Source organism: Rattus norvegicus, chromosome X (genome assembly GCF_021556685.1).
Source record: "Rattus norvegicus strain SHRSP/BbbUtx chromosome X, alternate assembly SHRSP_T2T, whole genome shotgun sequence".
NCBI lineage: Eukaryota > Metazoa > Chordata > Mammalia > Rodentia > Muridae > Rattus > Rattus norvegicus.
Window position 1 is genome coordinate 9,675,598 of NC_141554.1, and position 27,641 is coordinate 9,703,238.

Sequence of the window (27,641 nt, forward strand, 5' to 3'; positions counted from 1 at the left end):
TGAGCATTTCTTTAGGTACTTCTAGCCATTTGCTATTCCTCAGCTAAAAGTTCTTTGTTTAGCTATATACCCTATTTTTTAATAGTGTTAAATTGGCTCTCTGGAGTGAACTTCTTGATTTCTTTGTATATTTTGGACATTAGCTCTCTATCAGATGGAGGATTGGTAAAGATCTTTTCCCAATCTGTTGGTTGCTGTTTTGTCCTAATGACAGTGTCCTTTGCCTTACAGTAGCTTTGCAGTTTTATGAGGTCCCATTTGTTGATTCTTGATCTTAGAGCATAAGCCATTGGTGTTCTGTTCAGCAAATTTTCCATAGTGCCCATGTGATTGACACTGTTCCCGACTTTTTCTTCTATTAGTTTAAGTGTATCTGGGTTTATGTGGAGGTCCTTGATCCACTTGGAGTTTATTAAACTTTGTACAGTGTGATAAAAATGGATCGATTGCATTCTCATACATACTGACCTCCACCAGTTGAACCAGCACCATTTGTTGAAAATGCTATCTTTTTTCCATTGGATGGTTTTAGCTCCTTTGTCAAAGATCAAGTGACCATAAGTGTGTGGGTTCTTTTCTGGGTCCTCAAGTCTATTCCACTTATCTACTTGCCTGTCTCTGTACCAATACCATATGGTTTATATCACTATTTCTCTGTAATACTGCTTGAGGTCAGGGATGGTGATTCTTCCAGAAGTACTTTTGTTGTTGAATATAGTTTTCACTATCCTGGGTCTTTTGTTATTACAAATGAATTTGCAAATTGCTCTTTCTATCTCTGTGAAGAATTGAGTTGGAATTTTGATGGGGATTGCATTGAATCTGTAGATTGCTTTTGGCAAAATGGCCATTTTTACTATATTAATCCTGCCAATCCATGAGCATGGGAGGCCTTTCCATCTTCTGAGATCTTAAATATCTTTGTTCAGACACTTCAAGTTCTTGTCAGACAGATCTTTCACTTGCTTGGTTAGAGTCATACAGAGGTATTTTATACCATTTTGGACTATTGTGAAGGGTGTCATTTCCCTAATTTCTTTCTCAGCCTGTTTATCCTCTGAGTAGAAGAAGACTACAGATTTGTTTGAGTTAATTTTATAGCCAGCCACTCTGCTGAAGTTGTTTATCAGACTTAGTAGTTCTCGGGTGGAACTTTTGAGGGGTCACTTAAGTATATTATCATATTATCTGCAAATAGTGATTTTTGACTTCTTTCTTTCAAATTTGTATCCCTTTGACCTTCTTTTGTTATCTGATTGCTCTAGCTAGGACTTCCAGTACTATATTGAATAAGTAGGAATAGAGTGGGCAGCATTGTCTAGTCCCTGATTTTAGTGGGATTGCTTCAAGTTTCTCTCCATTTTGTTTAGTGTTGGCTACGGGTTTGCTGTATATTCCTTTTACTGTGTTTAGATATGGGCCTTCAATTCCTGTTCTTTCCAGGACTTTTATCATGAAGGGGTGTTGAATCTTGTCAAATGCTTTCTCAGCATCTAATGACATGATTATGTGTTTTTTTTCCCTTTCACTTTGTTTGTATAGTGGATTATGTTGTTGGATTTCCATATATTGAACCATCCTTTCATCCCTGGGATGAAGCCACTTGTTACTTCCATTTTCAATCCACCTAAAGTAACACTATATAGTGTCCAAACCCCTGTATTATGATATTTCCCATCGTTACCATGGGATTTTTCCTTTTAGCATTACTTAACTCTCAGGTGTGAAGCATCTGATGTCCTTATGTTCACCTCCTGTCAACTGGTTTCTTGTGCTGCCTCTTACATATGGTTGACTTCATTTAATATTCATTCTCAATATTAAATCAGAATGCTTTTGGTTTAAAGGTGTGTGCTAAGGTTGCTCCATACCAAAATTAAAACAGGTCTTCCCAGTAAATAACACAATCTCAGATTTCACAGTGAGATTGAATATCCTGCAACACCAGCTCTATAATTTACTTATTTATTCCAGGGTAATTTTCACAAAAGTGTGTAAATTTATTTACCGGGTATAGATAACACATTTTCTGTATGTATTATTCATAAATAAAAATGTAGAGAAAACATCTTTTGGCCAGAAGGGTTGTTTTAAGTACAGTACAGGACTCCACAAGGAAAAATATAATGTACTTCTTATATTTTTGGTTGTGAGCCTAGCCTTTAACGGCTGAGCCATCTCTCCAGCCCTAATGTACTTCTTACAGTGGTAACATAGAGTGATATTTGTCAATGTGATGTAAAGTTTATAATATTTTATTCAGAAAATAGTATATATTAGTTTGATCTTATTATATAAAATGAAAAGAATATCAATTTACCTACATAAGTAGATTTATGAATAGACTTGAGCTACTAAGGGTATAGTTTAAAAATGTGTATAATAGTTATTCCAGAACATTGCTAGTATAAAAGCTTTCCATGTGGGGATTCTCCCAAAATCTACATAGATATAACATAGCTTTTACTCTCTCTCCCTCTCTCTCCCACTCTCTACTTGCAACAGGATTTCATGTAGCACAGGCTGGCCTTACTTCATTATGTAACAAAGGATAATCTTGCATTCCTTCCTTCCCAATGCTTAAATTATAGGCATTTGCTACCATGCTAGAATATTTTTCTATGAAATAAAACCAACAATGTGGTGGTTTGAATAGGTATGACCCCCCCAAATATTCATGTGTTTGAAAGCTTGATTTATAGGCAGTAGTGCTATTAGTAGGTGTGTGTAATGGGAAATACTGAAAAAGGAACCATCCCACACTAGATAGGGCACTTGCAGGCCATATGGCACTGGTGGGCTATTCTGATCTCGGCAGAGTCTCTGGCCCAGAGCTCCCTAAATTGTTCCACATGACTTGCTATGTTCCCATGGTGGGTTGCTGCAATGCCAGCCCCATGCATCCTAATTCCGTGGTTGGCTGGGGTGCCCTGCCACTGTACATTTCTCTGGAACTCAGTTGGGTCACCTTGTGAAGGAGAACAGCACACAATCTTAGTTTAGAATCAACAGGTAACAATTCCAGGTAACTAACATCCTAATTAATAAGCCATACTAAATTAAATCCTCCAGTGGCAGATCCTGGTGGATCTGCCATTGAACCAGAGGTTTCTAGTTCACTACATCTTGTACCCCAAAATCTTGCCCTTCAAAAAAACCTCAAGTCCCTTTTCCCTTCCTTTCCTTCCCCATCTGATCTGGAAGTCCTACCTACTCCTCCCCCAGTGATTGTTCTCCAGAAATCTTTATTCATTAGGAGAAAGTTCTTGCCATAGGTGTGACCTTATTAGAGGAAAAGTGTTGCTGTTGGTGTGAGCTTTGAGGTCTTCTATCCTCAAACCACACCCAGTGTGACACACAGTTTCCTGCTGACTGTGGATCCAGATGCAGAACTCAATTCCTTCGCTGGCACCATGTTTGTTTCTCACCATTATGATAACGGACTCAACATCTGAAACTGTAAGGTAGCTGAATGTTGTCCTTTGTAAGAGTTGCCATGGTCATGGTGTCTCTTCATAGTAATAGGAATTGACAAAGAAAACCAACAACAGGATTAACAGCAACACTTGGTGGCACATGCCTTTAGTCCCACCACTTGTTGGGTAGAGGCAGGAAGATCTCTTATGTGTTTGAGGTCAACTGGAACTACATAGCAAGTTTTAGGCAGTGAGGGCTTCATAGGAAGAATTCTTTCTCAAAAATAGAACAAAACTAGAGCAGAAAAAGCAAACAAACAAACAAACAAACAAGCATACAAGCCCCTAGATTCTCAATTAATTACATCGTTTTATTTGCTCATTTGTCTATTTGTGTGTGTCATGATTTTCATGTAGAGGTCAAAGAACTTTCAGCAGTCAGTTTTTCCTTCTACTATGTGGAGGGTCCTCAGACGTAATATGACTTAGTGACAAGTACCTTTACCTGATGAGTCACCTTGGCAGCCTTTAATCTATTTTTTGAGATAATCTCACTGTGTAACCCATGCTGGCATAAAACCTGATATGCTCTTGGCTTAGCTTCTATTTCCATTTTTTTTTTATTAACTTGAGTATTTCTTATATACATTTCGAGTGTTATTCCCTTTCCCGGTTTCCGGGCAAACATCCCCCCCCTCCCCTTCCTTATGGGTGTTCCCCTCCCAACCCTCCCCCCATTGCCGCCCTCCCCCCATAGACTAGTTCACTGGGGGTTCAGTCTTAGCAGGACCCAGGGCTTCCCCTTCCACTGGTGCTCTTACTAGGATATTCATTGCTACCTATGGGGTCAGAGTCCAGGGTCAGTCCATGTATAGTCTTTAGGTAGTGGCTTAGTCCCTGGAAGCTCTGGTTGCTTGGCATTGTTGTACTTTTGGGGTCTCGAGCCCCTTCAAGCTCTTCCAGTTCTTTCTCTGATTCCTTCAATAGGGGACCTATTCTCAGTTCAGTGGTTTGCTGCTGGCATTCGCCTCTGTATTTGCTGTGTTCTGGCTGTGTCTCTCCGGAGCAATCTATATCCGGCTCCTGTCGGTCTGCACTTCTTTGCTTCATCCAACTTGTCTAATTGGGTGGCTGAATATGTATGGGCCACATGTGGGGCAGGCTCTGAATGGGTGTTCCTTCAGTCTCTGTTTTAATCTTTGCCTCTCCCTTCCCTGCCAAGGGTATTCTTTTTCCTCATTTAAAGAAGGAGTGAAGCATTCACATTTTGATCATCCGTCTTGAGTTTCGTTTGTTCTAGGGATCTAGAGTAATTCAAGCATTTGGGCTAATAGCCACTTATCAATGAGTGCATACCATGTATGTCTTTCTGTGATTGGGTTAGCTCACTCAGGATGATATTTTCCAGTTCCAACCATTTGCCTATGAATTTCATAAACTCGTTGTTTTTGATAGCTGAGTAATATTCCATTGTGTAGATGTACCACATTTTCTGTATCCATTCCTCTGTTGAAGGGCATCTGGGTTCTTTCCATTTTCTTTCTATTATAAATAATGCTGCGATGAACATAGTGGAGCACATGTCTCTTTTATATGTTGAGGCATCTTTTGGGTATATGCCCAAGAGAGGTATAGCTGGATCCTCAGGCAGTTCAATGTCCAATTTTCTGAGGAACCTCCAGAGTGATTTCCAGAATGGTTTTACCAGTCTGCAATCCCACCAACAATGGAGGAGTGTTCCTCTTTCTCCACATCCTCGCCAGCATCTGCTGTCACCTGAGCTTTTGATCTTAGCCATTCTCACTGGTGTGAGGTGAAATCTCAGGGTTGTTTTGATTTGCATTTCCCTTATGACTAAAGATGTTGAACATTTCTTTAGGTGTTTCTCAGCCATTCCGCATTCCTCAGCTGTGAATTCTTTGTTTAGCTCTGAACCCCATTTTTTAATAGGGTTATTTGTTTCCCTGTGGTCTAACTTCTTGAGTTCTTTGTATATTTTGGATATAAGGCCTCTATCTGTTGTAGGATTGGTAAAGATCTTTTCCCAATCTGTTGGTTGCCGTTTTGTCCTAACCACAGTGTCCTTTGCCTTACAGAAGCTTTGCAGTTTTATGAGATCCCATTTGTCGATTCTTGATCTTAGAGCATAAGCCATTGGTGTTTTGTTCAGGAAATTTTTTCCAGTGCCCATGTGTTCCAGATGCTTCCCTAGTTTTTCTTCTATTAGTTTGAGTGTGTCTGGTTTGATGTGGAGGTCCTTGATCCACTTGGACTTAAGCTTTGTACAGGGTGATAAGGATGGATCGATCTGCATTCTTCTACATGTTGCCCTCCAGTTGAACCAGCACCATTTGCTGAAAATGCTATCTTTTTTCCATTGGATGGTTTTGGCTCCTTTGTCAAAAATCAAGTGACCATAGGTGTGTGGGTTCATTTCTGGGTCTTCAATTCTATTCCATTGGTCTATCTGTCTGTCTCTGTACCAATACCCTGCAGTTTTTATCACTATTCCTCTGTAATACTGCTTGAGTTCAGGGATAGTGATTCCCCCTGAAGTCCTTTTATTGTTGAGGATAGCTTTAGCTATCCTGGGTTTTTTGTTATTCCAGATGAATTTGCAAATTGTTTTGTCTAACTCTTTGAAGAATTGGATTGGTATTTTGATGGGGATTGCATTGAATCTGTAGATTGCTTTTGGTAAAATGGCCATTTTTACTATATTAATCCTGCCAATCCATGAGCATGGGAGATCTTTCCATCTTCTGAGGTCTTCTTCAATTTCTTTCCTCAGTGTCTTCCATTTTTAATTCCTTCAACTGTTTGATTGTGTTTTCCTGGAATTCTTTCAGGGATTTTTGTGTCTCCTCTCTATGGGCTTCTACTTGTTTATTTATGTTTTCCTGGAATTCTTTCAGGGATTTTTGCGATTCTTTCAGGCATTTTTGTGATTCCTCTCTGTAGGCTTCTACTTGTTCTCTAAGGGAGTTCTTCACGTCTTTCTTGAAGTCCTCCAGCATCATGATCAAAAATGATTTTGGAACTAGATCTTGCTTTTCTGGTGTGTTTGGATATTCCATGTTTGTTTTGATGGGAGAATTGGGCTCCGATGGTGCCATGTAGTCTTGGTTTCTGTTGCTTGGGTTCCTGCGCTTGCCTCTCGCCATCAGATTATCGCTAGTATTACTTTGTTCTGCTATTTCTGACAGTGGCTAGACTGTCCTATAAGCCTGTGTGTCAGGAGTGCTGTATACCTGTTTTCCTCTCTTTCAGTCAGTTATGGGGACAGAGTGTTCTGCTTTCCGGCGTGTGGTTTTTCCTCTCTACAGGTCTTCAGCTGTTCCTGTGGGCCTGTGTCTTGAGTTCACCAGGCAGCTTTCTTGCAGCAGAAAAGTTGGTCTTACCTGTGGTCCCGAGGCTCAAGTTCGCTCGTGGGGTGCTACCCACGGGCTCTCTGCAGGGGCAGCAACCAGGAAGACCTGTGCCGCCGTTTCCGGGAGCTTCAGTGCACCAGGGTTCCAGATGGTCTTTGGCTTTTTCCTCTGGCGTCCGAGATGTGTGTGCAGAGAGCAGTCTCTTCTGGTTTCCCAGGCTTGTCTGCCTCTCTGAAGGTTCAGCTCTCCCTCCCACGGGATTTGGGTGCAGAGAACTGTTTATCCGGTCTGTTTCCTTCTGGTTCTGGTGGTGTCTCAGGCACAGGGGTCCTGCCGCTCCTGGGCCCTCCCCCACGGGAGCCCAGAGGCCTTATACAGTTTCCTCTTGGGCCAGGGATGTGGGCAGGGGTGAGCAGTGTTGGTGGTCTCTTCCGCTCTGCAGCCTCAGGAGTGCCCACCTGACCAGGCGGTTGGGTCTCTCTCTCACAGGGTCTGGGGGCAGAGAGCTGCTGCGGGCCGGGATCCGCGGGTGTGGGACTTCCGGTAAACACAGAACGTGCCCGGTTCTACAGGAATTCTGCTTCCGTGTGTCCCAAGCTCACCAGGCAGCTTTCTTGCAGCAGAAAAGTTGGTCTTACCTGTGGTCCCGGGGCTCAAGTTCGCTCGTGGGGTGCTGCCCACGGGCTCTCTGCAGTGGCAGCAACCAGGAAGACCTGTGCCGCCATTTCTGGGAGCTTCAGTGCACCAGGGTTCCAGATGGTCTTTGGCTTTTTGATCTGGCGTCCGAGATGTGTGTGCAGAGAGCAGTCTCTTCTTGTTTCCCAGGATTGTCTGCCTCTCTGAAGGTTCAGCTCTCCCTCCCACGGGATTTGTGTGCAGAGAACTGTTTATCCGGTCTGTTTCCTTCTGGTTCTTGTGGTGTCTCAGGCACAGGGGTCCTGCCGCTCCTGGGCCCTCCCCCACGGGAGCCCAGAGGCCTTATACAGTTTCCTCTTGGGCCAGGGATGTGGGCAGGGGTGAGCAGTTGAAAGACCCACCCCATGAGTCTTAACTCAGAGTTGCAACAGGCTTGAATGAGCCCAGGCACGCCCAGATACCTAGGGCCGAGTCACCGTGAAAACTAACAGACCATAAAAGGAAAGGAATGCAGAACAGACCAGGAGTACCACTCACAGGCCACCTGGCAGGAAGAGATAAGCCCCCAGCCCCCGACATCCAGGACGCCCCAAACCTGCCAATGTGTGTAGCTATACCTTATTACCTCATCATGTGAAATAGCCAATCATATGTGAACATGTCTATGTGCCTCGTTTGAATCCACCAATCCCTGTAACTATGCATCTGCTTCTGTACGCCCGCTTCTGCTTCCCCAATCCCTATAAAAGCCCCATGCTGGAGCTGCTGGGCGCGCAAGTCCTCCGAAGAGACTGTGTGCCCGCAGGTACCTGTGTTTTCCAATAAACCCTCTTGCTGATTGCATCCGAGTGGACTCGGCTTGGTCATTGGGCGCTTGGGACTCCTCCTGAGGGAAAGGTCCTCTTTGGGGGTCTTTCATTATGGGGGCTCGCCCGGGGTTTGGAGACCCTCTGCCCAGAGACCACCGACCACTCACCGGGAGGTAAGCCGGCCGGCGTTTGTCTTGTCTGTTGTGTCTTGTCCTATGCACGATCGATCAATAGGCTCAGATCTGGGGACTATCTGGGCGGGCCAGAGAAGGAGCTGACGAGCTCGGACTTCTCCCCCGCAGCCCTGGAAGACGTTCCAAGGGTGGTTGGAGGAGAGGGAGATCCGGATCCGTGGCACCTCCGTCCATTTTCGGAGGGATCCGCACCCTTGATGACTCCGTCTGAATTTTATTGGAGTAGAGGATCCAAGACCCTCACTGACTCCGTCTGAATTCTTGGTTTCAGTTTGGTACCAAAGCCTCGCGGCGTGTCTGTTTGTTACTTGTTTGACTGTTGGAATTGTTTGTCTTCTTTGTGACCTGACTGTGGTTTTCTGGACGTGTTGGTGTCTGTTAGTGTCTTTTTGACTTTTGTTTCGTGTTTGAATTTGGACTGACGACTGTGTTTAAAATCTTGGACCGATGACTGTGTTTGAAATCATGAAACTGTTTGCTTTGTTCGTCGAAGAGTTTTACTTGGTCCCCTTAACGCTTAGTGAGTAAGAAACTTAATTTTGTGGACCCCGCTCTAGTGGCAGTGTGTTGGTTGATAGCCAAAGTTAATTTTTAAAACATAGTGTTTTGGGGGTTGGGGATTTAGCTCAGTGGTAGAGCTCTTGCCTAGCAAGCACAAAGCCCTGGGTTCGGTCCCCAGCTCTAAAAAAAAAAGGAAAGAAAAACAAAACAAAAACATAGTGTTTTATCTGTGCTTGTGCTCGTAGCCAGCTGTGATGAACTGGGAAAGATTTAAAATTTCCTTGGGAGTAAGGAATCTTAAAGGCGGAGTTTCAGCCGGTATGGCTCTTAGTGAGTAGCTGCCTAAAAGATCAGAAATGCTGTCAACAGGCTATAAAAAGGGGACAGGCGGTGTTAGAAATGCTACGGGAAGAACTATCTAAAAAGGCTGAGAGCGAGGTGGGAGAGGACTATAAGGAAAACAAGAAAGGAATTTCTGACATTTGCTCACAGAAGGAGAGCGCTCATTAAGAGAAGTTCTTTAAGGAAGCCTGCCTTATATGCTGTCCTTATTCCAAGGGAGGAGTCAGTCTCCAACATTAAATTACTTTTCTCGCTGATCATCATTAACATGGAGAGTGCCTTTGGTCCTATCCCCACAGCAGCCAGTTCCTGCCCCTATGGTTAAAATGCCCCAGGTTGGGGGACAGAAAGAGCCCCTAAAATAGTTTCAAAGAATCTACAACTGTGAAGAACTTTGTTTTGCCAGTCAGGATTAATGTTTTCTTTTCCATGGGCTTTTAAACCCAGTGAGACGGTTTGGTAAAGGGCTGCTACTGAGGTCCTGATAGCCCCAGGTGAACTGGTTACGATTCTTTTTTCAGCCACCTGGCATCTAGCAACCAGGTTCTAACCATCTATCCATCCTTTTGTTATTAGTTGTTACTAAAAGCCTAGTGTCATTTGGAGGCTAGTTCTCTTGAGAGACAAAGCCACCAAGCTGACACTGAAGGGAGGTAGGTACTCCTTAAGGGAAAATCTAAGCCCAGAGAGACAGCCGGTAACAGCTAGGCGAGCAAAGCTTGTGCTTATATTTACAGTGGCCTTTTTGTCCAAAAAAAGGCCTCCTGGTTTAGCTGTGTGACTAAATGCTATTTGTCCTCTTCAGTGGACCTCTCTCCTCTTGTTTTCTCACCATCCCACGTGAGATGCTTGTTAGTAACTGTTACAGATCTTCTTTGCCACCAAGGAAAGACAGAATCCTGCTAGAGGCCAGAAAGAATGTTCCAGACATGGATGGAAGGCTCCTGAATGTTGACTCCAATACGCCTGAAGGTAGGGAGTGCTCCAGGTCTGCCTCCAGGCTCCAAGGGTGGGTCTCCTAGGGGCTGGAAAATACCCCACCAATCTGGCTAAGATAAGGAAAGGGTATGAAGAGAAAGTTACAGAAATTTGAAGGGTTAAGCTAAGTTGCTGAGAGTTAGTATAAGTTACAGAGAAAGTAACGTTAAACAAAGAGAAAGAGAAAAGAAGGTAAAAAGAGCAGAAAGCTAGGGAAGAAAAGAGACAAAAAGAAGAGGAAGCTAGAGAGCTAAAGAGAGATAAAAGACAAGAGAGGAACATATACTGGCCACAGTAGTTAGGGAACCTAAGAAGACAGTACCTGGCAACAGAAGAGAATTCCTGGCTAAAGATCAGTGTGCCTAATGCAAAGGAAAAAAAAAAAAAACACTGGGTCAGGGACTGCCCCAGAAAGAACAAGAGGGGACACTGGAGAGCCTCTCGGTCCTGGAGTGCTGGCTATGTGCAGAGATAGGAGGGAAGCCTGCCCAGTTGTTTTATGGATACAGGGACCCAATGCTCTGTGGTCCTATGCTCCAGTGGGCCAGTATCCAAAGACCTTGGGTACAGGGGCCTACTGGCAACAAACAATACTTATGGACTGCCCGAAGAACAGTGGACCTTGGCGTGGGCCGGGTAACCCACTAGTTCATAGTCATCCCTGACTGCCCCCATCCCTTGCTCATGAGAAAATTGCTCCCCAAAATGGCTTGCGTGGGCTGAAATGGCTGGGTGAGGCCATGTGTATGCATATCTACAGACTGTGTATGCGGAGCTTAAGACCTGTCTCAGTGCACCAGTACCTGATGCTGGGAGATGAATGGCTTAGCGCTGTTCTACTTGGAACATATCACTCCTGCCAGCTGGGCACTAACAATTATCACCCAATCCAGGACTTAAACTGTGATAGAGTGGCTGATGTCTTGCCTTTGAATAGTGTCCCAAAAGATGGGACCACTGGTCAGCTGCCATGGACTAGATTCTCTACCGGTTGGGGACAATCTGGTCACCTTGCTGCCCAATCCGGATCTGGAGTCACTGCAACACGAGTGTCAAGCACTGGCAGAAGCCCATGGGTGGAGGAAAGACCTCTGCGACTGGCTAATTGACCCCTGCTGAAAGCCGAGGCTACCTTGTCCACAGACGGGAACAGTTATCTTCATGAAGGTCAGAGATAAGTGGGTGCTGCCATGGTGGACAACACAATGTCATCTAGGATGGCTGAACCTCAACCCCCCAGTACATCAGTGCCGCAGATGCCTTTGCCATCTCTTGGATGCCCTGGTGAAGCCAACAACTGTGAGTACTATTCATTGCTCAGGATATCAGGAGGGAAGAGATTCAGTGGCATTGGGCAGTAACAAAGCAGATAAAGTGGCTCGGGAAATGGCTATGCAGGAGCCTATCCTGGTTGCAGGCCTGCAAGAGACAGCCACTGAGAACTAGGATCGGACTAAGGGATGGCCTCACTTAGAAAAGGCCCAAATTGCTTAAAAGATAAAGGACAATGGCACACTTGTGGGGGAAGCTATACTCCCCCAGAGAACAAAGAAAAGACTCACTTTGCCAAATACAGAAATGGACTCATTTAGGAGATAAAAAGTTTGTCCAAGTAGTTAAGTGTATGTAATAGACTTTAAGATTTTAGCCAGAGAGGCAGTAGAAAGTATAAGGTATGTCAATAAGTGAATGCTTAGCAAGCAAACAGGGCAAAGAGACCTAGAGAGTTTGGTGAAAAGTCGAAGTGAACTTCACTGAGATAAAACCAGAAAAATATAATCACAAGTATCTCCTAGTGCTTGTAGATACTTTTTCAGGAATAGATAGAAGCTTTCCTCACCAAACAAGAGACGGCCTCTGCAATCATCAAGAAGATACTGGAAGAAATCTTCCTCTGATTTGGAATGCCCAAGGTAATCTGGTCAGACAACGGCCCTACTTTCGTTGCCAAGGTAAGCCAGGGTGTGGCCAAGTATTTAGAGGTCGATTGGAAATTACATTGTATTTACAGACCTCAAAGTTCAGGACAGGTAGGGTAAATAAATGGAACTCTAAAAGAGACCCTGACCAAATTAACCATGGAGACTGGCACAGACTGGGTGACACTCCTTCCCTCTTGCTCTCTTCAGAGCAAGAAATACCCTCCCAGATTCAGCCTTACCCCCTTTGAGATCTTAAATGGGGCCTCAGTCCCCCTGACTGTATTAGATGATGTTACTGAACCAACATGTCATAGTGCCATAGTAATAATGATTTGTGTGCTAGGCTAAAAGACCTACAGGTGATACAGAAAGAAATCTGCTCACAGCTGACAGCAGCCTATGCCCCGGAGACCCCTGAGACATCTCATCAGTTCCAGGTCGGAGACTCGGCTACATACGATGGCACCGAACCCAGATACTCACTGGAAAGGACCGTACCTGGTGCTGCTGACCACCCTGACAGCCATCAACTCTCAGCCCTCACCAGCCGTGTACTAGCTGTTGGGGCTGAGAGCTGGGACCTAGAGGGAAAATCAGATCTTCAAAAAGCTCCCTAGACTTAATTTCATGTTTGCCCCGGGTTTTATCAAGATAGGTGTGGGGATAGGCTTGATTTCTATTACAAATGATGTAACATTGCATATGTTAGTACTCCTAACACTTCTTGGGACTGTGCCTCAGGGATCACAATCTGTACAAGTTTAGAAGTTCTAAAAGCTAGTCATGACCTTGGTGTGCAGGTTTAGATAGTGTCCAGATTGGAATCCTGATGCTAGAGACTTAGTAAAAAAAAAAAAAAAAAAAAGAGTTGAGAATTACTTAAGGCTATCTAGGTGCTGCAAGGGCAGCACAAGGACATCTGCCATTGCCCTGCAATGCAAGGTTTATAGAGAATTCAGAACTGCCATTGACTCAGATATAAAAAGAGTGAAAAACTTTTTAGCTGACCTCCAAGAATAACTAACCTCCCTCTCAGAGGTAGTCCTTCAGAATAGGAGAAGATTAGACCTGATATTCCTTAAAGAAGGAACCTGTGTGCTACACTGAAAGAATGTTGTTTCTATGCAGACCATACAGGATTAGTGAGAGATAACATGGCTAAGCTCCGAGAACGCTTGGCCCAGAGACAGAAGCTGTTTGATTCCCAACAAGGCTGGTTCGAGGGGTGGTTTAACCGATCCCCTTGGTTTGCTACCCTGGTGTCCACCTTGATGGGACCCTTAATCATCCTCCTCCTAATCTTCCTCTTTGGCCCCTGCATTCTAAACAGATTGATGCAGTTCATAAAGAACAGACTCTCAAGTCATTCAGACGCTTGTTCTCACCCAACAATACCAGAGGGTAAGACAACAGGAAGAGATTCCTTAGAATTCGATTTGAGTAAAGGATTTTACTCAAGTCTAAAAGAAAATGGGGGAAAATGAAAGACCCACCCCATGAGTCTTAACTCAGAGTTGCAACAGGCTTGAATGAGCCCAGGCACGCCCAGATACCTAGGGCCGAGTCACCGTGAAAACTAACAGACCATAAAAGGAAAGGAATGCAGAACAGACCAGGAGTACCACTCACAGGCCACCTGGCAGGAAGAGATAAGCCCCCAGCCCCCGACATCCAGGACGCCCCAAACCTGCCAATGTGTGTAGCTATACCTTATTACCTCATCATGTGAAATAGCCAATCATATGTGAACATGTCTATGTGCCTCGTTTGAATCCACCAATCCCTGTAACTATGCATCTGCTTCTGTACTCCCGCTTCTGCTTCCCCAATCCCTATAAAAGCCCCATGCTGGAGCTGCTGGGCGCGCAAGTCCTCCGAAGAGACTGTGTGCCCGCAGGTACCTGTGTTTTCCAATAAACCCTCTTGCTGATTGCATCCGAGTGGACTCGGCTCGGTCATTGGGCGCTTGGGACTCCTCCTGAGGGAAAGGTCCTCTTTGGGGGTCTTTCACAGTGTTGGTGGTCTCTTCCGCTCTGCAGCCTCAGGAGTGCCCACCTGACCAGGTGGTTGGGTCTCTCTCTCACAGGGTCTGGGGGCAGAGAGCTGCTGCGGGCCGGGATCCGAGGGTGTGGGACTTCCGGTAAACACAGAACGTGCCCGGTCCTACAGTAATTCTGCTTCCCTGTGTCCCAAGCTCACCAGGCAGCTTTCTTGCAGCAGAAAAGTTGGTCTTACCTGTGGTCCCGGGGCTCAAGTTCGCTCGTGGGGTGCTGCCCACGGGCTCTCTGCAGCGGCAGCAACCAGGAAGATCTGTGCCGCCGTTTCCGGGAGCTTCAGTGCACCAGGGTTCCAGATGGTCTTTGGCTTTTTGATCTGGCGTCCGAGATGTGTGTGCAGAGAGCAGTCTCTTCTGGTTTCCCAGGCTTGTCTGCCTCTCTGAAGGTTCAGCTCTCCCTCCCACGGGATTTGGGTACAGAGAACTGTTTATCCGGTCTGTTTCCTTCTGGTTCTGGTGGTGTCTCAGGCACAGGGGTCCTGCTGCTCCTGGGCCCTCCCCCACGGGAGCCCAGAGGCCTTATACAGTTTCCTCTTGGGCCAGGGATGTGGGCAGGGGTGAGCAGTGTTGGTGGTCTCTTCCGCTCTGAAGCCTCAGGAGTGCCCACCTGACCAGGCGGTTGGGTCTCTCCTTAAATAATATTTTAATGTATTCTAAAAGATTCAAGCAACAAGTCCCCTGTCTCCCTTGTTGTCTGGAAGGGAGTATGGGCACAGTTTTGAAATGTGTGCTGTCCAGTTTATCAAGATCATGAACTGTATGAGCCCCAGTTACCTACAATGACAACTTAATAAATGACATACTGCATTGGCTGGTTTCACTTGTCTCTACACTCAGTTCTCAGATTTCTCTGGGACTATTGACCAGATAGACAATTTATATACAAATCCTTTTTCCAGGATCAAATTTTGTAAAAACAGACTTGGTCAGCTGCCAATGTACAAGCTACATTTCTGGCAATGTGCTAAGTATTTTATATATTTAATTTCAATCAATTTTCCAGACAACTCTAGGAGGTATTTGCAGTATTCTCTCATGTCTTATAGATAATAAATTATGATTCCAAGAAGTAATTGCTCCAAGATAACACAGAAAATTCTAATTGTGGAGCAAGGATTCCAAAGTAGATAATCCGACTCTAACACTGTGTCCTTAACATTAAGTTAAACTTCTATGTTTTAGAGTAATCTCATCCTGCCCTTGCCCCCGCCCCCCCAGCAATCAAGTAGCTACATTAACTTAAACTGATCATCAGGTGCCATTAGGTCATCTATTCATTAATATTTTCAAAATAAGATTTGCATTCAGTTTGCTTAGGTTTAAGAGCAATTCTGGCTGGGCATGGTGGCATATTCCTTTAATTCCAGCACTTGAGGAAATCTTAAGTTTCAAAAAAACCAAGATGCAAATACATGAGTAAAGTTTGACTGCAGTTTGAAATTTGTGAAAGTAGACCCATCTACAAGTTATGAGCGTAAATCATACTTGATTTTGGAAGACGGGGTTAATGAAAGATGGTTAAAAGGTAAAGGATATTTTCCCCCTAAAAGACGGAAAATGAAGAATAAACAGAAGGAGCTAAAACTCCAAAGGACAGTTGAAGTTCTGAATTGTAACTCCCAGGGTTTTAAGTGTTAGGATGAGTTTTCTTCATGTGCAACAAAAGCCAAATCGGTTAATGAGACCAAAGGTGAAGTGTTATGAATCTGCAAAGAAAGCAAGCTTGATTGGCATATTGAAAGAGAGGTAGGGAATGAAAGGAAAATTTATCATATCAAATTTATGATTGCCTTTTTAACCTCAGACAATGAGGAAGAGTGAGAGAAGAAAAAATAAATACTTTTAACTTTAAAATAAGTGGATCCTGACTTTTGGACATAAAAAGGGTCTGTGAAATTTCATTGGTACAAAAATGAGAGTTAATCATAGGAATAGAATATTTATAAAGAAGAACTGATCAATTTCTAATACATTCAAGGTATTAATTAACCCCAACCCCCATACACACACACACACACACACACACACACACACACACACACATACTCAGCACACTCAGTACTATGAGGACTTTCCTGAAATCAACAGAAGTAGGAATAACTGTGTCCAAATGTTCACAAACCTAGAGTCTAGATTGCTGCCTTTTCTTTGTGTTATTTCCCATTTGCAATCCTGATCCATAGACCAGGTGTTATGTACCTGTTCTGTTTGAATTGAAGTATTCCTTCCTAAGAGGAACAGAGAAGCTCCTTCTGAGCTTATATAACTAGTAAGCAATTGCTTGAAGACAGGAAGGAATTCAGTGGAGCACCCTAAAAGATATGCTACAGTTTTTATTTGCTGTCAGCCCCATACCAGAGTAGACTTTTCACTGATGCTGTTGCATGAGACAAACTCATTTTCCTGTAAGTAATCTCAGCAAAGCCACGCAGGAAAACTCACCCAAGCCTAGATTCACTCTCAACCATGTTCCTCTTTGATTTGTGGGATATAGTTGTGCCTCTGTATCCTAACTGTTGGAATCACTAGATATACCACTATACCTAGGTTCAAAAATAGAGTTTGCTGTATTTATTTATTCATGTTCTGTAATTTTGTACTTTTGTGATACTAAGGACAGAATCCATGACATTGTGCATGCCGGTACAGCATTCTGCTACTGAGCTATGTCCCTGGCTCTTGAAATATATTTGAAAGCCTCTTCCCTAAGGCATTGTCACAATTCCTCAATTACTCTACTTGGAATTTTTCTCATTTTCTACCGGCCTACCACTCAGCACAACTAAGTAATAATTTTGCATTCAAAGGAATTTTCACAACACTAATAATGTACTATTATATAAGCATAATGGAAATTCATTGCTCTATAGTAAATTACTAATATAATATTATTTCCATCTGTGAATTCTTTTAAAAACATGGCTAAAATTTAAATAATAGTAAGTTGACAACACATTAAAAATGAAACACGAACCATTTATGTGAAGTATCAAAAATACTATTATTATCATATGTTTTAAAGGTTCATCATTTATTTAAAACATAATTATAGAATGACCCTATCCCACACAGAGACTTACTTTTAAAAGCACACATTACATTTTCTCATGGATACCTACAGTGGTGGTTGGATTTTTGAAGGCAGAAAGTATTATACCATTATTGCGTGTGTGTTCTTTGAACAAATTTGGCCCGTAGGGCATTGACCTTCTAAAATCAAAACCAACAGAGCCCACATCAATGAATCAATAGTGTTAGATCTAATCTCTCCTCTTTTGCCCTAGATTCATGTTGTAGAGGTTATGTGAACTTCAGATAAAAGGGAGTATGATGAAAATAACTGGGCTAGCTGAAAAGAACCATCTGGAAATGGAGAAAAGCAAAGTACAACACCTTTCTTTCTGGTGATACCTCTGTAAGTTATGAGCCCAATATGGAATATGTTCATGATTAAATGTGGTTAAAATGTATGGATTATCTAAAAAAGATGTTTCTAAAAGTCCTTTTTACTTAGTATTATTGTCTTGTCACTTTTTCTTTTCTTCTCTTTTCCTTTTTTGGCTGCTATTAAAAATCATCTTATTTTATCCTAGAGACAGTCTGAAGTGAAGGTCACAGACTTCTTGTGGTATGCTATGAAGGGAAAGATCCATGGATAAGATAGTTGCTACAAGAATATTTACCAATAAAACCCCAAAATCTTAATAAGCCTTAGTATTTATATAACACTGTGCCATGTAGAAAATTCATTTATATTATGCATTCCTCTAATCTGGGAGGTAGAAAATGTATAATTGCCATTCATAGTATATAGGGAAAGATGAGAAGAAAAGATGATAGTAATAGATAATAAGAAAAAGACAGAGATAGACAGAGGAGGGAAGGGAAAGAATATACCTAATTACTAAATCCAAAATCTAAAATGATCCCACATTAAAAACTTTTGAGCTTCAACAAAATGCTACAAGTATAGGATACCATGTGATGAACCTATTCATAGAAAATGCTTCATAAAATTTCCTTTAGGTTATGTGGACAAGGTACATGTGATACACATTAATTTCATATTTAGACTTGGATAGCATCCATAAAATATTCCATTATGCGTGTGGAAATATTCCAAAATTTAAAAATTCAAAAAAATCAAAATGTATCTTGCCTCAAACTTCTCAGATAAGGGATACTCAGGTTGTAATGTCGTTTTATTTTTCATTTTTTATGTAAACAATTAAATTTCACATTAATGCAAACTCTAGTTGCATCTTTTCTCATTGCCACAGATAAGTTCCTTCAATGTTACTAATACAGATGTTGCCAGTTAATTTCACACATTTTTTTATATGAAACAACCTCTACCAAGAATGTCGTCTAAACCAGGGATTTGGAACATACATACATCCACTGGTGGTTACTAATCTAACAGAGTACAGATTATTCCCAGTTTATTGTCTCTTTTATGTGCTATTTTGATCATGATAATATTTTGAAAGAGGAGTGCTGGCCACTGAAATATGAATTTATCTGTATTAATTTGTCCTTTCTTCTACTAACCCAATATGACTTGGTAGTACACACCTGTAATCTTAGCACTTGAGAGGCTGAAGCAAGAAAATGGCAAGTTTAAGTACAGCCTCGGCCACATGAATTACAGGACAGCCTGGGGTACATAGTGAGACCCCAATACTTCTTCTTTAATGTTTTAAGTACTTTGCTACTACACCGAGAAATCTCTGAGCCATAGAAAATTTAAAGTAGATTCAAAGTGGACTTGGGCTACAAAAATTTAGACAATGCTAAGAATTTAGTTTCTCTCAAGACAAACTGTTTTGTTGGTTAGCAGTGATTCTTTATTTAAGATTTTATAGCCCTTTTTGATTTATATGAGACAAAAAGTTATCTTTTAATTTGAAAGATTCATATCTTGTGACTTCTAACTTCAGCATAGTAAAAAAACTGTCCTGAAATATTCTTATTTTAAATCTGGACTGATGAATTTGACTTTTTTGACAACTTTCTTATCCCTTAACACAGTGGTTCTCAATCTGTGTGTCGTAACCCCTTTGGCAAACCAATAATAATAATAATAATAATAATAATAATAATAATAATAATAATAATGGTAATGGTAATGATAATAATAAATAATGATTAATAACAGTTGCCAAATTATAATTATGAGGTAGCAACAATTTTATGGATGGGGTCACCACAACATGAGGAACTGTAACTGTAACAGCATTGAGAAAGTTGAAAACCACTGCAGTAACTCCATACATTCAAAGAATTAGTTTGTGAGGTTCATATCATTCTCAGAATGGTTTGCAAGGAACTGTCCTTTACTTATCGGCCTTGTTGGTCTAGTCACATCCTTTTAGAGGATGGGGCTTCTAATTGGTAAAAGGAAAAAAAAAATAGTCCAAATGCTTTGAGTACTCTCATTTGGCTGGTCAATGAATAACTCCTTTCTATTCCCAATGAGTGTTCCATCTTGTCTTTTTTCTCTTTTCTTGCTGCACTGTTGGTGGACATGGAATCCAGGACCTGAACTCTGAGTCCTCAGGCCTCCATATGTTTTCTGAACAGATGTGCTATTTGCCTTCCTTAGAGACATGAACCATCCACCCTGCACTAGGACTTGTCTGTCCTTTTCTTGCACTTGTTTATGAACCTCAGATGATGAGACTTCATAGTCTGCTATCTCTTTCCTTTTTGGTTTTACATATATTTGTACCAAATGTTCATTTTATTGAATTAAGTGAAGAGGAACTTTAAAAACTAGAAGTGTATGTGCTTTTCTATTTCAAGAATTGCTTAGAACTACCTGGAGATGACTTGCCTCCACTAGGGACTAATAAACAGAAGGCCCCTAGGAAAGGTTCTTTCTACACTCCAAAGAGGCACATGGAAAATGCATTTTTAAAAGACTCCTCCCTATTTCACAGGCTTCCTTTTGGCCTGCTTTAACCACAACTCTTGCTTTTATAAAAAAAGCCTTTGTGCCAAATTCATAAGGAGCAGTTAATTTACTGATCCCAAATTTTCCAAAACACTTTTCTCTTGTGTCTAAGTCATTTTTCGTGGACTCAAATACAAAATGTTCTCTGATAAAAAGAACCCATTGTAAAGGTTTTGGTGAGGCTCCTGCATAAATTCATTGAACTGAGTGTTGAGCATTATACACAAAATAACACAAACAGCTGCAACAGCTGCCGAAAATGTCCACGTATACCAGCCCATCACATCACACAAAACACAGAGGAAAACAAGTTAAATAAAAACACACAGCAGTGAATGTGTCTGCTGGGAGTGCTTCCTTGTGTTTTACATTATCACAGCTAAACATTAAGTCAGCCCCTTAACTTTATTTTAATGTATTTAAGCAATAACCATCAAGGCACAGGGTATTTTCTGGGAATTAATGAGCAGCAAGAAGGCTTGATGGTCTAAAGTTGAACGAAGGACTGTTAACCTCAGCTGGCTATTAATTCCCCAGGAAATGGCTAGCACTGAGCTTGGTATTGCGATTTATAAGCCCTTTGTATATGAAGAAAAGAATTACATATATTCCCCCTGCTGTGCCTTCATTTCACAGAGTGCTGTGGGAAAGCAGAGAGCTGAATCACACTGTTGTTGCCACATCAAGCCTTTTCTACTAAATTAAAAGTAATTACCAAAATGAAGGCTTTGGTCTATGATGAGACACATGTAAAAGCATCTGTATTGCTCTCATCTTCCTTGCCTGCACCAGCAGAAAATTAAAGGAAGGGAGTAATGGAAGCATCTTCCTGGGACATTCATTGTTAATGAGATCCAGTACACATGCAGGGAGTGCACGAGTATAGTGTACTCCAGTTTTCAAATACATATACACCCAGATCAAGGTTTAGAACATATCCAGTATGCCCAAAGTCTTCCTTATTTCCTTTTCCAGACAGCACCTCATCAAAAGAAATTACAATTCTGCTTGAGTTGCCATAGTGTTTTGCCTTTTCCCAAATGTCCTATGAACGAAACCACACAGTGCATATTCTTTTGTGCTATTTTTTCTCCCCACTCAACATTATGTCTGTAAGAAATGCACTAAAGATTTTTAAAAGTCAAGTCAAGCCTGAAAGCTTGAATTTCTAGATTCTATTCTTTCTGGGAAAGCAAACAACACATGTTCATGGGATCTATCACAGCAAAGGCCAACAACACTGTGAGTGGAGGACAAATAATTCCATTAGTGGGCCTTGGATGTAGCTCAGTGGCAGAGCATGTGTTTATCATGTAAAAGGGTCCAACTCTAACATCAAAAATAGAACAAAAATAGTTGATCTGTGGTAAATTAGGAATGCAGCTTATTGGTAGAGCACTTGCCTATCATGTATAATATCCTCAGTAACTCAAGAATATTTGAATTGTCCATAAATAAGCATTTATAAAAATGTAGTTAAAGTATATTCCCTAATCTGCCCTTGCAGGAACTATTATCAAGTGTTATTATGGTAGATTCTTTATCTCTTTTATTCTCACAATACTCCATAAGTGTAGCTATTGTTTTATCAATGTGACCATGGGGAAATGCTGAGTCTTGCTTGGCCACGTGGGAGGGATGGTATGGCATAGTTTCCTGCCCCTGCGATAGAGGCAGCAGTGCATGGGCCTCCAGGAGTATTAAAGCTTGCTGCGTGTGAGACTTGTTTATATATATTCCTTTAGGAAATATTTTTCCTGCCAAGGTTATCAAGACCTATTCTCCTTACCAAGGTTATCAGGAAATATCCTGTCTGCCAAAGTTAATGACTCCATGATAATCAGAGACAGCAAGGGTGGGTCTAATGTCTCAGCAAAATGGTGAATGCTGAGACCTTCAGGACGGCCCTTAAAGTGGTGGGAAGGAACTTTTAAAATATGAGTTACAAATACATGTCTCTACTATGCAAAATATAAGGATGCAATATCAATTGAATAAAGTATTTCACAGTCTTAGAAGAGCAGAGGCAGCTGCACGTGAGAGTCAGTCTGTCAGAAAGATACAAAGACAGGGAGAAACAAAGGCAGCCAGATTCCTGAGTTCAAGGTCAGCCTGGGACAGAGTGAGGTTAGGCTCAGGCATGGTAGGAATAGTGATCTCAAAGTGAGATCCCACCCAGCTAGCTTATTGTCTGTGAATACAAAGGCAGGCAGATTTCTGAATTCATTTGCATTGCTAAGAAAGAAAAAAAGAAGAATGAGCTTGCTGCTTTTTTTCTAAGAATCAGGGCCTGGGGTGAGGGAATGCTAATTCATGGGATAATCAAAAGAGAACCTGGAGTAAATGATTGAATTGACATGCATATAAAAGACTGGGCCTTGGTCTGTGAGAGTTGATCTATCTGGAGAAGCTGTCTGGAGATCTCCAAAGGAAGCTGTCTTGAGCAGAACACAGGCTATTTGACTTTGAGGCATTCTTTCATAGCACCCAGACACCCCTCCCTCAAAAGCCCTCTCCAAACCGAGGGCTGTTCCTTGGCAGTGAAACTAGAAACCTAGCTAATTTGTGAATGCTCAAGGGCATAAGTAACAATATTAAGACCCATTCATATTTCTGATTCCAGAACTGAAGTGCTTCTAACACACCTATAGCTAGGTGACTGGAGAGGTGAATGAATTGGGATTTTGTTTAGATGTCAGCATGAAGCTCTTTAACCAAGGCTTAGTTTCTTTCTAATGAAACTGCTTTAGTCAGTATTAGCCTGAATAACCTATGCTTAACCTCATGATCACCCTCTCAACCATTTGTATGGTAAAGTCTGATATATATTAAGACTTATGTGTACTTTATGCCTATTTCATGTAATCCACATAAACTACCTCTGAGAAGGTAATACTGATGGTCTTGAAAGATCCCCGAAGAGAGAACCTTTCTAAAGTCGCGGGAAATCACGGACTCCAGACACAGAGAGACCATTTTGGATGTAATAAGCAAAGGCGAGGTTTATTACGGAGATCTATTACATGGATCTCCGGGTCGACACGTATCCTGCGCAGGAGACAGAGGTGTCGACCGCGAAGCTCAAATGTCAGGGGTTTATATAGGGAAGGCTAGGGGGTTTGGCGCAGTTACACACAATTGGCTAATTTCTGGCGTGGCTATAAGTGATTGGCTCATTTAAACATGGCAGTGAGATTACAGCACAGCAGGAGAGTACGTATTGACTGGAGCGTTCAGGATTTTAGGAGCTAGGGGCGTATCAGGGTTTGAAGGACATCTGGTTAAGGTGTGACTCTGAGTAAGCTGGGGGAGGTGCCTTTCTGCCAGATGGTTTGGGTCAGTCCTGATAACTCGGGCTGGTTCCTGCATTCCTTTTCTTTATCTGTATGGTCTGTTAGTCCTAGCGGCAGGGCGGGGCTGCCTGGACTTGCTTTTCACAGTGTTTAGTCCTGAGTCTGAATTTTGAAACTTATTCTTTTAACTTCATATTTTTAAACCTTAAATCTGTATAATTTTCCTTTCAGTCTCATTTTTCACGTGAGAAGAGAGAGGTACAAAATCATTAAGTAGTTGGTTTAAAGGTATACAATCAAAAGGGAAAGTGTCTGAGTCTAAATGTTGGGTCTGAGCTGCAGTGTGTTTATGAATACAGTGCCTTACTACCTAAAGCTAGGTTGGTTGCCTTCTGAAAGGAAATTAGTCTTTGTTTTGTACTTTGGTGCTTGTAATATTAGCTGGTTCACAAAGTCATCTACCCTTCTGATGTGAATTCATTTGGGAGAATAAGTCCATGACAGATAACAGCAATCTTGCCTCTGAAGTGTGATTAAGAGACACACTGAGAGCAAAGAATTGATTTAAAAAATTTAAATATACAATGCCTGACATAGGTATAATTACTAAGCCAATTTGTTGGTTAATATTCTGATTATATATTTCTGTGAAATATATCAGTCATACCTAACAAAAATAAACTTTTATTATGTTTATAAGTCACTCTGATGAATGGGAATGACTAAGATAGTTGTAAGTGGAATGACTATATTCTAGAAAGTTCTAAACTTACATGTCTGACACCCAGTCTAGAATGACTTTGAAATGGAAATGAACTGAAACTAAGGGCCTTGTCAGAACCAGATATCTCATAATATTCTGATAGCTTAGGTGATGGCTCAGAGCTCCAAGAGAGAAAGTTCTGGTAGACAGAGTACAAGCTGCATCATAACTTTGGATCTAGCCCTGAAAGCCACACAGAACCATTCCTGATTCTACCAGTTCAATCAGTCATAGGCTTGCAAGATCACAAGATTGAGAAGTACCCTTACCTTTGGAGAATAAAGAAAAGTCAACACATCTTTATTAATGGAGGTGCTTATGAGTTCTCTGGATATCCAAGATATTCATACCCACATGGTCTTCTACCTGAGTGACCAACCCATAGATTCATCAATGTAATAGAATGTGCATTGCTTTTGTTAGGTTTGGTTTATAATAGATTTCACAGAAATAGATTACCAGAATATGAACTAAGAAATGTGACATCTGATAATGAGAATGCTAAAGAACATTCAGTCCTTTCTTAAAACTGTGAGAAATAAGGACTAGAGAGATAGCTCAAAGGTTCCAGGAGGCTCGAGGTTCCCAGCACCCACATCTGCTTGTAACTCCAATGGCAAAAGATCTGATAATGCCAATTTTCTGGCTTCTGTGAGTACTACACTCATGAGCACAATCCGTGACCTCCCCATATTCACACAATTAAAAAAAGTTCTCAGAGTTCTTTTTTCACAAAAAACAAAACAAACAAACAAAAAAAAAAAAAAACCTTCACGAGGTTATAGAAAATCTGCACAGTTTTAGAAAGCTAACATCAGTAGCTAAGATCAGCTTCAGTAGATCAACAAGGTAACTTAGAACTGTTAAATGCACCATGGTGATGCCCAATCATTTAAGTTTGTTTTATTTGAACATCTTGGATATCCAGAAAATATACCCAGATTAAGCACCTCCATTAATGTAGATGTGTTGTCTCTTAATTATTCTTTGTGAAAGTGGAGACTATTCAAGCTTCCTTTACCCTGTTTCTTCACCTCTTACTAGGTATCACCATAACTTAAGAGTTTTTAACGTACTTCTTTGTTGAAGCTGAAAAGAAGAATTTCTTATTTACTGTGTGAAAAATAAATAAGCTTTGCCCTATAATTTTTTATTGACCAAAAATCAGAGATCTAACTGAGGAGATAAATGAGGAAACATTTCTTACGGCAGAGTAAATCAGTATGTAATGTCACAACCTAGATTGATAATCTGGTGGTAAATATGACTGGTTACCTAGTATACAGTTGTGCAGGGTATTTGTTATCTAGTAGATTTGTCATTTTTTTAAAAATCCAGCCTTTTTTCTTTTTCTTTCTATTCTTTTTTCTCTTCTGAGACAGACTATGACTAAGTAGCTCAGGCTGGCCTCTAACTCAGTTTTTTTACTGCTTCAGTTTCTCTAATATTGGGATTATGGATCTGTGCCACCACAAGAGGCCTTCATCAACCTTTCTGTATGTTTAATTATTCTAATTTGTTCAATTTAATTTAATATTTTTTTACTTATTCCCTCTACATCTTGCTCATTGCTCCCCTCCCAGTCACTCTCTTGCACAATCCCTCCTCTATTTCCCCTCTTCTGAGAGTAAGTGGGATACCCCTGTGCATACCCCTTCCCTGGCACCCCAGGGAAGATGGCTAATTTCTAATCCTAGTGCTCCAAATGTAAAAGGGTCTTAGGTGTTACCTCAGGTGAAATTCATGTAACACTATCCATAAAAGCCCTGTCTACAATGGCCCCTTATAGCACAAGAGACAAGGAATTTTTCTTTTGTTTTCTGGAGTTTTTTTCCTTCATTAGATTGAAAGTAAGACTTGTAGTAGGAAGAAAGAACTGGAAGCGTTTTTTATCTTAGGTGGCACTTCTCTGCGTTTTTAATAGACTGTATCAAGACTTTTTGCATGGAAATATATTTAAAATAACAGATATTTTCTGCTTAGGAATCTCTCAAAGGACCCGAGAAACACCATGGGACTATGGGTTCAGAGTACAAACTCAGCTTTGGGTTTACTTAAGTCTCTTAAGTTCAAGTTTATGGCAGCTTCACATACTGCAAATTTCCTCAAAACCACTTGATTTTTATTATTTGGGCTAATTGTTGAGTTATGCATCCTCTGATGGATCCTCTAAGAAAACTAAGAGTAACAGAATCCTCCACAAACCAACAATAAAATGATATGTATGAAAAGTCTATGACCAAGATCATACCTAACTGTAGAATGCTGAACACTAATCTCAAAAAGAAAAAAAGGAAAGATATTTGCTTTCATCATTTGTATTCAGCATTAAACATTTCTAAGTTGGTTGTGATAGCACACACTTAGAATTGACCTAATGGAACTTGATAGTAGGAAGAGGATTGCTGCAAGTTCAAGGCTATCCTGGACTGTATAGGGAAATGCTATCACAGATACACACACACACACACACACACACACACACACACACACACACACCACTACATACTCCATGCTTCTGACTGTACTTTTTCTATCTAGTAAATGTCTTCACTTAGCCACCAACTTGTTTTTATTATACAAAGTAAAATGAAAGATTTTACTTTATTAAATGTTAAACAACTCTATCTTGCTATTTAAAACGATTATTTTAATATTGTGTGTTTTCATTTCTGGATAGATAGAGTTTATTAAGTTCTTAAGTAGCAAAATCATGGAACATTGTGAATAATACTTTTTACTGATTCTGGTAGATAAGTAACTCAAGTAAAGCTAAGGAGAAGATAAAGTGTATTTAAAATGAACTTCCCAAATCCAAATAAGCAGGGAACTAACTAAATACTGTATCAGGCAGTTGAGCTCTAAGTGGGAGAGCTATAGAAAATTAAAAAGTAAACTTTTCCTGGAGTATGATAGCATAGATCAGTATCTTGCAAGCTTAGCCCATCATGATCATAAAAAAGAATACTTACCTAGGTCCAGAAAAAGTAAATCTTACTGAAATCTGACTAGAGTAGACATTGCAACACTTAAAATGAAAGGGTTCATCTTCTAAGTTTCAGGTAGATACACCAATGAGCTAAGTGCAGTTCAGGGCCTTTTGAGAACACACTTTTAAAAACCTAGAAAGACAGTGAACCTGATTGTACCACAATGTGGTAACACAGTGTGATAGTACTAATGTGAGTCATGAGTCACACTCTTTTGAGTTCAGTTTTCTGTCCTTTCTTCCTGCTGTTCCTCCTTTCAGGAAGGGAGAAAAGTAACAGGACTAAATCTGTACATCTGTTATATGGGAGGGGGAGTTTTCCACTCTCAGAGATTTCCAGGACCAAAAGTCCACAACACTGTCCTGATTACAGCAATGTGCTCAAAATAAGATTTTATTTACTCAGAATTTTGTG